This window comes from Oncorhynchus keta, unplaced genomic scaffold, assembly GCF_023373465.1.
Source record: "Oncorhynchus keta strain PuntledgeMale-10-30-2019 unplaced genomic scaffold, Oket_V2 Un_contig_10926_pilon_pilon, whole genome shotgun sequence".
Lineage (NCBI taxonomy): Eukaryota > Metazoa > Chordata > Actinopteri > Salmoniformes > Salmonidae > Oncorhynchus > Oncorhynchus keta.
The window spans coordinates 125,001-138,420 of NW_026277255.1; positions in this window are offsets into that span (position 1 = coordinate 125,001).

Below are 13,420 nucleotides of genomic sequence, written 5' to 3' on the forward strand. Positions count from 1 at the left end.
TACATCTCAGCTCTTAGAGAAATCAGGAAATGGTTCTCTCACCCTCTGAAAGCATCTTCTCTTTTCCCAGCTTCCCTTACCCAGGCCATCCTCCCTCTCCTTTCCTTTCCTCTCCTTCCCTCCTTCCCCATCCTCTCTCACCTTCCCAGCTTCTCTTCCCCAGGCCCTCCTCCCTTTCCTTTCCTCTCTTCCCCTCCTTCCTCATCCTCTCTCACCTTCTGGTAGTGAGTCCTGTGCGGTGCCTTGGCCATCGTAGACTCTGACTGTATGAAATGAAATGGGACTGGCCATGTAATTGGCCCTGTGGGGACTGCTCCCCTCCAATAACACGGTTCCTGATTGGCTTTCAGATTAAATATCTCTGGCAGATAAGGGTTGGGTCCCAAATGGAACCCTACTCCATATATAGTACACTACATTTGACCAGGGCCCATATGTTGCCATTTGGGATGCAGACAAGGTAGAATAAACAAAGGAAGGATTCTATTCCTGTCTCTCTCTCTCTCTCTCTCTCTCTCTCTCTCTCTCTCTCTCTCTCTCTCTCTCTCTCTCTCTCTCTCTCTCTCTCTCTCTCGTCTCATCTTGGTTGGCTCGTGTCTGACACGACGGCTGGACCCTAGGGAGAGGACAGATGGGACTCTGTGGTCTCTCTCTCTCTCTCTCCATTTCAAGGGGCTTTATTGGTATGGGAAACATGTGTTTACATTGCCAAAGCAAGTGAAGTAGATAAAAAATCTAAGTGAAATAAACTGTCTGTACATAGTCAAAGCTTTCCTTAAGTTTGGGTCAGTCACAGTGATCAGGTATTCTGCCACTGTGTACTCTCTGTTTAGGGCCAAATAGCATTCTAGTTTGCTCTGTTTTTTTGTTAATTCTTTCCAATGTGTCAAGTAATTATCTTTTTGTTTACTCATGATTTGGTTGGGTCTAATTGTGCTGTTGTCCTGTGGCTCTGTGGGGTGTGTTTGTGTTTGTGAACAGAGCCCCAGGACCAGCTTGCTTAGGGGACTCTTCTCCAGGTTCATCTCTCTGTAGGTGATGGCTTTGTTATGGAAGGTTTGGGAATCGCTTCCTTTTAGGTGGTTGTAGAATTTAACGGCTCTTTTCTGGATTTTGATCATTAGCGGGTATCGGCCTAATTCTGCTCTGCGTTACAATGAGGATATTTTTTTCTCTCTCTCCCTCGCACTTGTTGTTCTGGTCACTTCCTATTGAGAGAGAAAGATCACTTGTTGTTCTGGTCACTTCCTGCTGAGAGAGAAAGATCACTTGTTGTTCTGGTCACTTCCTGCTGAGAGAGAAAGATCACTTGTTGTTCTGGTCACTTCCTGCTGAGAGAGAAAGATCACTTGTTGTTCTGGTCACTTCCTGCTTCCTTGTTGTTCTGGTCACTTCCTGCTGAGAGAAAGATCACTTGTTGTTCTGGTCACTTCCTGCTGAGAGAGAAAGATCACTTGTTGTTCTGGTCACTTCCTGCTGAGAGAGAAAGATCACTTGTTGTTCTGGTCACTTCCTGCTGAGAGAGAAAGATCACTTGTTGTTCTGGTCACTTCCTGCTGAGAGAGAAAGATCACTTGTTGTTCTGGTCACTTCCTGCTGAGAGAGAAAGATCACTTGTTGTTCTGGTCACTTCCTGCTGAGAGAGAAAGATCACTTGTTGTTCTGGTCACTTCCTGCTGAGAGAGAAAGATCACTTGTTGTTCTGGTCACTTCCTGCTGAGAGAGAAAGATCACTTGTTGTTCTGGTCACTTCCTGCTGAGAGAGAAAGATCACTTGTTGTTCTGGTCACTTCCTGCTGAGAGAGAAAGATCACTTGTTGTTCTGGTCACTTCCTGCTGAGAGAGAAAGATCACTTGTTGTTCTGGTCACTTCCTGCTGAGAGAGAAAGATCACTTGTTGTTCTGGTCACTTCCTGCTGAGAGAGAAAGATCACTTGTTGTTCTGGTCACTTCCTGCTGAGAGAGAAAGATCACTTGTTGTTCTGGTCACTTCCTGCTGAGAGAGAAATATCACTTGTTGTTCTGGTCACTTCCTGCTGAGAGAGAAAGATCACTTGTTGTTCTGGTCACTTCCTGCTGAGAGAGAAAGATCACTTGTTGTTCTGGTCACTTCCTGCTGAGAGAGAAAGATCACTTGTTGTTCTGGTCACTTCCTGCTGAGAGAGAAAGATCACTTGTTGTTCTGGTCACTTCCTGCTGAGAGAGAAAGATCACTTGTTGTTCTGGTCACTTCCTGCTGAGAGAGAAAGATCACTTGTTGTTCTGGTCACTTCCTGCTGAGAGAGAAAGATCACTTGTTGTTCTGGTCACTTCCTGCTGAGAGAGAAAGATCACTTGTTGTTCTGGTCACTTCCTGCTGAGAGAGAAAGATCACTTGTTGTTCTGGTCACTTCCTGCTGAGAGAGAAAGATCACTTGTTGTTCTGGTCACTTCCTGCTGAGAGAGAAAGATCACTTGTTGTTCTGGTCACTTCCTGCTGAGAGAGAAAGATCACTTGTTGTTCTGGTCACTTCCTGCTGAGAGAGAAAGATCACTTGTTGTTCTGGTCACTTCCTGCTGAGAGAGAAAGATCACTTGTTGTTCTGGTCACTTCCTGCTGAGAGAGAAAGATCACTTGTTGTTCTGGTCACTTCCTGCTGAGAGAGAAAGATCACTTGTTGTTCTGGTCACTTCCTGCTGAGAGAGAAAGATCTGAGAGGTCACAATGTTAACAAATCAAAGAGGCTTTGCAGAGTGTTTTTACTGACATTATAATAATAATATATATAATATATGCCATTTAGCAGACGCTTTTATCCAAAGCGACTTACAGTCATGTGTGCATACATTCTACGTATGGGTGGTCCCGGGGATCGAACCCACTACCCTGGCGTTACAAGCGCCATGCTCTACCAACTGAGCTACAGAAGGACCACAACATTGTCCATGTTGTTCTCCTTTAAAGTATCAGCTGGAGAGAAGTAGCCAACGATAGCTAGTAGCTAGATATTAGGAGAGAGATAAACAGGCTGGAAATCTGGCTAGTCATTACTGATCTGAATCACAGTCTGTTACCTGTATGTTACCTGAGGAGGGTCTTAATACCAGTCTGTTACCTGAGGAGGGTCTTAATTACCAGTCTGTTACCTGTCTGTTACCTGAGGAGGGTCTTAATACCAGTCTGTTACCTGTCTGTTACCTGAGGAGGGTCTTAATACCAGTATGTTACCTGTCTGTTACCTGAGGAGGGTCTTAATACCAGTCTGTTACCTGTCTGTTACCTGAGGGGGGTCTTAATACCTGTCTGTTACCCGAGGAGGGTCTTAATACCAGTCTGTTACCTGTCTGTTACCTGAGGAGGGTCTTAATACCAGTCTGTTACCTGTCTGTTACCTGAGGAGGGTCTTAATACCAGTCTGTTACCTGTCTGTTACCTGAGGAGGGTCTTAATACCAGTCTGCTACCTGTCTGTTACCTGAGGAGGGTCTTAATACCAGTCTGTTACCTGTCTGTTACCTGAGGAGGGTCTTAATACCAGTATGTTACCTGTCTGTTACCTGAGGAGGGTCTTAATACCAGTCTGTTACCTGTCTGTTACCTGAGGGGGGTCTTAATACCTGTCTGTTACCCGAGGAGGGTCTTAATACCAGTCTGTTACCTGTCTGTTACCTGAGGAGGGTCTTAATACCAGTCTGTTACCTGTCTGTTACCTGAGGAGGGTCTTAATACCAGTCTGTTACCTGTCTGTTACCTGAGGAGGGTCTTAATACCAGTATGTTACCTGTCTGTTACCTGAGGAGGGTCTTAATACCAGTCTGTTACCTGTCTGTTACCTGAGGGGGGTCTTAATACCTGTCTGTTACACTGAGGAGGGTCTTAATACCAGTCTGTTACCTGTCTGTTACCTGAGGAGGGTCTTAATACCAGTCTGTTACCTGTCTGTTACCTGAGGAGGGTCTTAATACCAGTCTGTTACCTGTCTGTTACCTGAGGAGGGTCTTAATACCAGTCTGCTACCTGTCTGTTACCTGAGGAGGGTCTTAATACCTGTCTGTTACCTGAGGAGGGTCTTAATACCAGTCTGTTACCTGAGGAGGGTCTTAATACCAGTCTGTTACCTGTCTGTTACCTGAGGAGGGTCTGAATACCAGTCTGTTACCTGGGGAGGGTCTGAATACCAGTCTGTTACCTGTCTGTTACCTGAGGAGGGTCTTAATACCAGTCTGTTACCTGTATGTTACCTGTCTGTTACCTGAGGAGGGTCTTAATACCAGTCTGTTACCTGTCTGTTACCTGTCTGTTACCTGAGGAGGGTCTTAATACCTGTCTGTTACCTGAGGAGGGTCTTAATACCAGTCTGTTACCTGTATGTTACCTGTCTGTTACCTGAGGAGGGTCTTAATACCAGTCTGTTACCTGTCTGTTACCTGTCTGTTACCTGAGGAGGGTCTTAATACCTGTCTGTTACCTGAGGAGGGTCTTAATACCTGTCTGTTACCTGAGGAGGGTCTTAATATCAGTCTGTTACCTGAGGATGGTCTGAATACCAGTCTGTTACCTGAGGAGGGTCTGAATACCAGTCTGTTACCTGAGGATGGTCTTAATACCAGTCTGTTACCTGAGGAGGGTCTTAATACCAGTCTGTTACCTGAGGAGGGTCTTAATACCAGTCTGTTACATGAGGAGGGTCTTAATTCCAGTCTGTTACCTGAGGATGGTCTTAATACCAGTCTGTTACCTGAGGAGGATCTGAATACCAGTCTGTTACCTGAGGATGGTCTTAATACCAGTCTGTTACCTGTCTGTTACCTGTCTGTTACCTGAGGGTCTTAATACCTGTCTGTTACCTGAGGAGGGTCTTAATACCCGTCTGTTACCTGAGGAGGGTCTTAATACCAGTCTGTTACCTGAGGATGGTCTTAATACCAGTCTGTTACCTGAGGAGGGTCTTAATACCAGTCTGTTACCTGAGGATGGTCTTAATACCAGTCTGTTACCTGAGGAGGGTCTGAATACCAGTCTGTTACCTGAGGAGGGTCTGAATACCAGTCTGTTACCTGTCTGTTACCTGAGGAGGGTCTTAATACCAGTCTGTTACCTGTCTGTTACCTGAGGAGGGTCTTAATACCAGTCTGCTACCTGTCTGTTACCTGAGGAGGGTCTTAATACCTGTCTGTTACCTGAGGAGGGTCTTAATACCAGTCTGTTACCTGAGGAGGGTCTTAATACCAGTCTGTTACCTGTCTGTTACCTGTCTGTTACCTGAGGAGGGTCTTAATACCAGTCTGTTACCTGTCTGTTACCTGAGGAGGGTCTTAATACCAGTCTGTTACCTGTCTGTTACCTGAGGAGGGTCTTAATACCAGTCTGCTACCTGTCTGTTACCTGAGGAGGGTCTTAATACCAGTCTGCTACCTGTCTGTTACCTGAGGAGGGTCTTAATACCTGTCTGTTACCTGAGGAGGGTCTTAATACCAGTCTGCTACCTGTCTGTTACCTGAGGAGGGTCTGAATACCAGTCTGTTACCTGGGGATGGTCTGAATACCAGTCTGTTACCTGTCTGTTACCTGAGGAGGGTCTTAATACCAGTCTGTTACCTGAGGAGGGTCTTAATACCAGTCTGTTACCTGTCTGTTACCTGTCTGTTACCTGAGGAGGGTCTTAATACCTGTCTGTTACCTGATGAGGGTCTTAATACCAGTCTGTTACCTGAGGAGGGTCTTAATACCAGTCTGTTACCTGTCTGTTACCTGAGGAGGGTCTTAATACCTGTCTGTTACCTGAGGAGGGTCTTAATACCAGTCTGTTACCTGAGGATGGTCTTAATACCAGTCTGTTACCTGAGGAGGGTCTGAATACCAGTCTGTTACCTGAGGAGGGTCTTAATACCAGTCTGTTACCTGAGGAGGGTCTTAATACCAGTCTGTTACCTGAGGATGGTCTTAATACCAGTCTGTTACCTGAGGAGGGTCTGAATACCAGTCTGTTACCTGAGGAGGTCTGAATACCTGTCTGTTACCCTGAATACCAGTCTGTTACCTGAGGATGGTCTTAATACCAGTCTGGTACCTGTCTGTTACCTGAGGAGGGTCTGAATACCAGTCTGTTACCTGAGGAGGGTCTTAATACCAGTCTGGTACCTGTCTGTTACCTGAGGAGGGTCTGTATACCAGTCTGTTACCAGTCTGTTACCTGAGGATGGTCTTAATACCAGTCTGTTACCTGAGGAGGGTCTTAATACCAGTCTGTTACCTGAGGATGGTCTTAATACCAGTCTGTTACCTGAGGAGGGTCTGAATACCAGTCTGTTACCTGAGGATGGTCTTAATACCAGTCTGTTACCTGAGGAGGGTCTTAATACCAGTCTGTTACCTGAGGATGGTCTTAATACCAGTCTGTTACCTGAGGAGGGTCTTAATACCAGTCTGTTACCTGAGGATGGTCTTAATACCAGTCTGTTACCTGAGGAGGGTCTTAATACCAGTCTGTTACCTGTCTGTTACCTGTCTGTTACCTGAGGAGGGTCTTAATACCTGTCTGTTACCTGAGGAGGGTCTTAATACCAGTCTGTTACCTGAGGAGGGTCTTAATACCAGTCTGTTACCTGTCTGTTACCTGAGGAGGGTCTTAATACCTGTCTGTTACCTGAGGAGGGTCTTAATACCAGTCTGTTACCTGAGGATGGTCTTAATACCAGTCTGTTACCTGAGGAGGGTCTGAATACCAGTCTGTTACCTGAGGAGGGTCTTAATACCAGTCTGTTACCTGAGGAGGGTCTTAATACCAGTCTGTTACCTGAGGATGGTCTTAATACCAGTCTGTTACCTGAGGAGGGTCTGAATACCTGTCTGTTACCTGAGGAGGGTCTGAATACCAGTCTGTTACCTGAGGATGGTCTTAATACCAGTCTGGTACCTGTCTGTTACCTGAGGAGGGTCTGAATACCAGTCTGTTACCTGAGGAGGGTCTTAATACCAGTCTGGTACCTGTCTGTTACCTGAGGAGGGTCTGAATACCAGTCTGTTACCAGTCTGTTACCTGAGGATGGTCTTAATACCAGTCTGTTACCTGAGGAGGGTCTTAATACCAGTCTGTTACCTGAGGATGGTCTTAATACCAGTCTGTTACCTGAGGAGGGTCTGAATACCAGTCTGTTACCTGAGGATGGTCTTAATACCAGTCTGTTACCTGAGGAGGGTCTTAATACCAGTCTGTTACCTGAGGATGGTCTTAATACCAGTCTGTTACCTGAGGAGGGTCTTAATACCAGTCTGTTACCTGAGGATGGTCTTAATACCAGTCTGTTACCTGAGGAGGGTCTTAATACCAGTCTGTTACCTGAGGATGGTCTTAATACCAGTCTGTTACCTGAGGATGGTCTTAATACCAGTCTGTTACCTGAGGAGGGTCTGAATACCAGTCTGTTACCTGAGGAGGGTCTGAATACCAGTCTGTTACCTGTCTGTTACCTGAGGAGGGTCTGAATACCAGTCTGTTACCTGAGGAGGGTCTGAATACCAGTCTGTTACCTGAGGAGGGTCTTAATACCAGTCTGTTACCTGAGGAGGGTCTGAATACCAGTCTGTTACCTGTCTGTTACCTGAGGAGGGTCTTAATTCCAGTCTGTTACCTGAGGAGGGTCTTAATACCTGTCTGTTACCTGAGGAGGGTCTTAATACCAGTCTGTTACCTGAGGAGGGTCTTAATACCAGTCTGTTACCTGTCTGTTACCTGAGGATGGTCTTAATACCAGTCTGTTACCTGTCTGTTACCTGAGGAGGGTCTTAATTCCAGTCTGTTACCTGAGAAGAAGCTAGAACAATCAGTTGAAATTAAGAGGATTGGAGCGAATGAATGTTGTTTGAATGAATGTTTGGCCTGTGGATTGTTATTAGGGTGAACAAGGAGAAGACAGAGAGAGGAGGAGAGGACAGAGAGAGGAGGAGAGCACAAAGAGAGGAGGAGGAGAGGACAGAGAGAGGAGGAGGAGAGGACAGAGAGAGGAGGAGGAGAGGACAGAGAGAGGAGGAGGAGAGGACAGAGAGAGGAGGAGGAGAGGACAGAGAGAGGAGGAGGAGAGGACAGAGAGAGGAGGAGGAGAGGACAGAGAGAGGAGGAGGAGAGGACAGAGAGAGGAGGAGGAGAGACAGAGAGAGGAGGAGGAGAGGACAGAGAGAGGAGGAGAGGACAGAGAGAGGAGGAGGAGAGGACAGAGAGAGGAGGAGGAGAGCACAGAGAGGAGGAGAGGAGGAGGAGAGCACAGAGAGAGGAGGAGGAGAGGACAGAGAGAGGAGGAGGAGGACAGAGAGAGGAGGAGAGGAGGAGAGCACAGAGAGAGGAGGAGAAGGAGGAGAGAGGAGGAGGAGAGCACAGAGAGGAAGAGGAGAGGACAGAGGGAGGAGAGGAGGAGGGGAGCACAGAGAGAAGAGGAGGAGAGGACAGAGAGAGGAGGAGAGCACAGAGCGAGGAGGAGAGGGAAGAGGAGAGGACAGAGGGAGGAGCGGAGGTGGAGAGGACAGAGAGAGGAGAGGACAGAGAGAGGAGGAGGAGAGGACAGAGAGAGGAGGAGAGGACAGAGGGAGGAGGAGAGCACAGAGAGAGGAGGAGGAGAGCACAGAGGGAGGAGGAGAGGACAGAGGGAGGAGGAGAGCACAGAGCGAGGAGGAGAGGGAAGAGGAGAGGAGAGGACAGAGGGAGGAGGAGAGGACAGAGGGAGGAGGAGAGCACAGAGAGAGGAGGAGAGGGAAGAGGAGATGAGAGCACAGAGAGAGGAGGAGGAGAGGACAGATAGACGAGGAGAGGACAGAGGGAGGAGGAGAGCACAGATTGAGGAGGAGAGGACAGAGGGAGGAGGAGAGCACAGATTGAGGAGGAGGAGAGGACAGAGGGAGGAGGAGAGCACAGAGAGAGGAGGAGAGGACAGAGAGAGGAGGAGAGGACAGAGGGAGGAGGAGGAGAGCACAGAGAGAGGAGGAGGAGAGCACAGAGAGAGGAGGAGAGGACAGAGGGAGGAGGAGAGGACAGAGGGAGGAGGAGAGGACAGAGGGAGGAGGAGAGGACAGAGGGAGGAGGAGAGCACAGAGAGAGGAGGAGAGGGAAGAGGAGAGGAGAGGACAGAGGGAGGAGAGGAGAGACACTAGTCATGCATCATGTCTAACTGTTGTCACCAGTCCATCTAGACAAGCATCAAAGCATCAGGAACAAACCACTCTGTACCAGAGGACAAACGTACATCGTGCTCAATACTGATAACCTGATCTGTGCAGTGTGATGGATGGCACCTCGTCTCTCGTCCTGTCTGTTCTGTTTACACTCCTTCTCTAAGTGGCAATAGACGCTACGCCGGTTCACTTTGGAGAGGGTCGCACTTCTGAGAGACAAGATCAATTCATTTCAAGGAAAGTAAAAAACTATTTCACTCAATGTATGTTAGCATGGGAGAGATTAGACAGTTGTCTGATAGACTGGGCCTGTCCTCTTACGCTGATACATGATCATCGGGAAATAACTAACGAATGAACAAATTAATGAATGGATAAGTGAGTGAGTGAGTGAGTGAGTGAGTGAGTGAGTGAGTGAGTGAGTGAGTGAGTGAATGTATGAATAAATAAGTGAATGAATGAAGTGAGTGAGTGAATGAATGAAGAAGTGAGTGAATGAATGAATGAATGAATGAATGAATAAAGAAGTGAGTGAATGAATGGGGAGATCTGGGTTGATCTAAGGACCCATATCTATACTGACTGATTACCTGGCTGAATAGATTTAGCAGAAGCTCCTCTAGAGATATTGTGTTAGCAGAAGCTCCTCTAGAGATATTGTGTTAGCAGAAGCTTCTCTAGAGATATTGTGTTAGTAGAAGCTCCTCTAGAGATATTGTGTTAGCAGAAGGCTCTCTAGAGATATTGTGTTAGTAGAAGCTCCTCTGGAGATATTGTGTTAGCAGAAGCTCCTCTGGAGATATTGTGTTAGCAGAAGCTTCTCTAGAGATATTGTGTTAGTAGAAGCTCCTCTAGAGATATTGTGTTAGTAGAAGGCTCTCTAGAGATATTGTGTTAGTAGAAGCTCCTCTAGAGATATTGTGTTAGCAGAAGCTCCTCTAGAGATATTGTGTTAGCAGAAGCTCCTCTAGAGATATTGTGTTAGCAGAAGCTCCTCTAGAGATATTGTGTTAGTAGAAGCTCCTCTAGAGATATTGTGTTAGCAGAAGGCTCTCTAGAGATATTGTGTTAGTAGAAGCTCCTCTAGAGATATTGTGTTAGCAGAAGCTCCTCTAGAGATATTGTGTTAGCAGAAGCTCCTCTAGAGATATTGTGTTAGTAGAAGCTCCTCTAGAGATATTGTGTTAGTAGAAGCTCCTCTAGAGATATTGTGTTAGTAGAAGCTCCTCTAGAGATATTGTGTTAGCAGAAGCTTCTCTAGAGATATTGTGTTAGTAGAAGCTCCTCTAGAGATATTGTGTTAGCAGAAGGCTCTCTAGAGATATTGTGTTAGCAGAAGGCTCTCTAGAGATATTGTGTTAGTAGAAGACTCTCTAGAGATATTGTGTTAGCAGAAGCTCCTCTAGAGATATTGTGTTAGCAGAAGATCCTCTAGAGATATTGTGTTAGCAGAAGCTTCTCTAGAGATATTGTGTTAGTAGAAGCTCCTCTAGAGATATTGTGTTAGCAGAAGGCTCTCTAGAGATATTGTGTTAGCAGAAGCTCCTCTAGAGATATTGTGTTAGCAGAAGCTCCTCTAGAGATATTGTGTTAGTAGAAGCTCCTCTAGAGATATTGTGTTAGTAGAAGCTCCTCTAGAGATATTGTGTTAGCAGAAGGCTCTCTAGAGATATTGTGTTAGTAGAAGCTCCTCTGGAGATATTGTGTTAGCAGAAGCTTCTCTAGAGATATTGTGTTAGTAGAAGCTCCTCTAGAGATATTGTGTTAGTAGAAGGCTCTCTAGAGATATTGTGTTAGTAGAAGCTCCTCTAGAGATATTGTGTTAGCAGAAGCTCCTCTAGAGATATTGTGTTAGCAGAAGCTCCTCTAGAGATATTGTGTTAGCAGAAGCTCCTCTAGAGATATTGTGTTAGTAGAAGCTCCTCTAGAGATATTGTGTTAGCAGAAGGCTCTCTAGAGATATTGTGTTAGTAAAAGCTCCTCTAGAGATATTGTGTTAGCAGAAGCTCCTCTAGAGATATTGTGTTAGCAGAAGCTCCTCTAGAGATATTGTGTTAGTAGAAGCTCCTCTAGAGATATTGTGTTAGTAGAAGCTCCTCTAGAGATATTGTGTTAGTAGAAGCTCCTCTAGAGATATTGTGTTAGCAGAAGCTTCTCTAGAGATATTGTGTTAGTAGAAGCTCCTCTAGAGATATTGTGTTAGCAGAAGGCTCTCTAGAGATATTGTGTTAGCAGAAGGCTCTCTAGAGATATTGTGTTAGTAGAAGACTCTCTAGAGATATTGTGTTAGCAGAAGCTCCTCTAGAGATATTGTGTTAGCAGAAGATCCTCTAGAGATATTGTGTTAGCAGAAGCTTCTCTAGAGATATTGTGTTAGTAGAAGCTCCTCTAGAGATATTGTGTTAGCAGAAGGCTCTCTAGAGATATTGTGTTAGTAGAAGCTCCTCTGGAGATATTGTGTTAGCAGAAGCTCCTCTGGAGATATTGTGTTAGCAGAAGCTTCTCTAGAGATATTGTGTTAGTAGAAGCTCCTCTAGAGATATTGTGTTAGTAGAAGTTCCTCTAGAGATATTGTGTTAGCAGAAGCTCCTCTAGAGATATTGTGTTAGCAGAAGCTCCTCTAGAGATATTGTGTTAGTAGAAGCTCCTCTAGAGATATTGTGTTAGCAGAAGGCTCTCTAGAGATATTGTGTTAGTAGAAGCTCCTCTAGAGATATTGTGTTAGCAGAAGCTCCTCTAGAGATATTGTGTTAGCAGAAGCTCCTCTAGAGATATTGTGTTAGTAGAAGCTCCTCTAGAGATATTGTGTTAGTAGAAGCTCCTCTAGAGATATTGTGTTAGTAGAAGCTCCTCTAGAGATATTGTGTTAGCAGAAGCTTCTCTAGAGATATTGTGTTAGTAGAAGCTCCTCTAGAGATATTGTGTTAGCAGAAGGCTCTCTAGAGATATTGTGTTAGCAGAAGGCTCTCTAGAGATATTGTGTTAGTAGAAGACTCTCTAGAGATATTGTGTTAGCAGAAGCTCCTCTAGAGATATTGTGTTAGAGAATATCTCTAGAGATATTGTGTTAGCAGAAGCTCCTCTAGAGATATTGTGTTAGCAGAAGCTCCTCTAGAGATATTGTGTTAGCAGAAGCTCCTCTAGCGATATTGTGTTAGCAGAAGCTCCTCTGGAGATATTGTGTTAGCAGAAGCTCCTCTAGAGATATTGTGTTAGCAGAAGCTCTTCTAGAGATATTGTGTTACCAGAAGCTCCTCTAGAGATATTGTGTTAGTAGAAGCTCCTCTAGAGATATTGTGTTAGCAGAAGACTCTCTAGAGATATTGTGTTAGCAGAAGCTCCTCTAGAGATATTGTGTTAGCAGAAGCTCCTCTAGAGATATTGTGTTAGTAGAAGCTCCTCTAGAGATATTGTGTTAGCGGAAGCTCCTCTAGAGATATTGTGTTAGCGGAAGGCTCTCTAGAGATATTGTGTTAGCAGAAGCTCCTCTAGAGATATTGTGTTAGCAGAAGGCTCTCTAGAGATATTGTGTTAGTAGAAGCTCCTCTAGAGATATTGTGTTAGCAGAAGCTCCTCTAGAGATATTGTGTTAGCAGAAGCTCTTCTAGAGATATTGTGTTAGCAGAAGCTCCTCTAGAGATATTGTGTTAGTAGAAGCTCCTCTAGAGATATTGTGTTAGTAGAAGCTCCTCTAGAGATATTGTGTTAGCAGAAGCTCCTCTAGAGATATTGTGTTAGCAGAAGCTCCTCTAGAGATATTGTGTTAGTAGAAGCTCCTCTAGAGATATTGTGTTAGCAGAAGCTCCTCTAGAGATATTGTGTTAGCAGAAGCTCCTCTGGAGATATTGTGTTAGCAGAAGCTCCTCTAGAGATATTGTGTTAGCAGAAGCTTCTCTAGAGATATTGTGTTAGTAGAAGCTCCTCTAGAGATATTGTGTTAGTAGAAGCTCCTCTAGAGATATTGTGTTAGCAGAAGCTCCTCTAGAGATATTGTGTTAGCAGAAGCTCCTCTAGAGATATTGTGTTAGTAGAAGCTCCTCTAGAGATATTGTGTTAGCAGAAGGCTCTCTAGAGATATTGTGTTAGTAGAAGCTCCTCTAGAGATATTGTGTTAGCAGAAGCTCCTCTAGAGATATTGTGTTAGCAGAAGCTCCTCTAGAGATATTGTGTTAGTAGAAGCTCCTCTAGAGATATTGTGTTAGTAGAAGCTCCTCTAGAGATATTGTGTTAGTAGAAGCTCCTCTAGAGATATTGTGTTAGCAGAAGCTTCTCTAGAGAT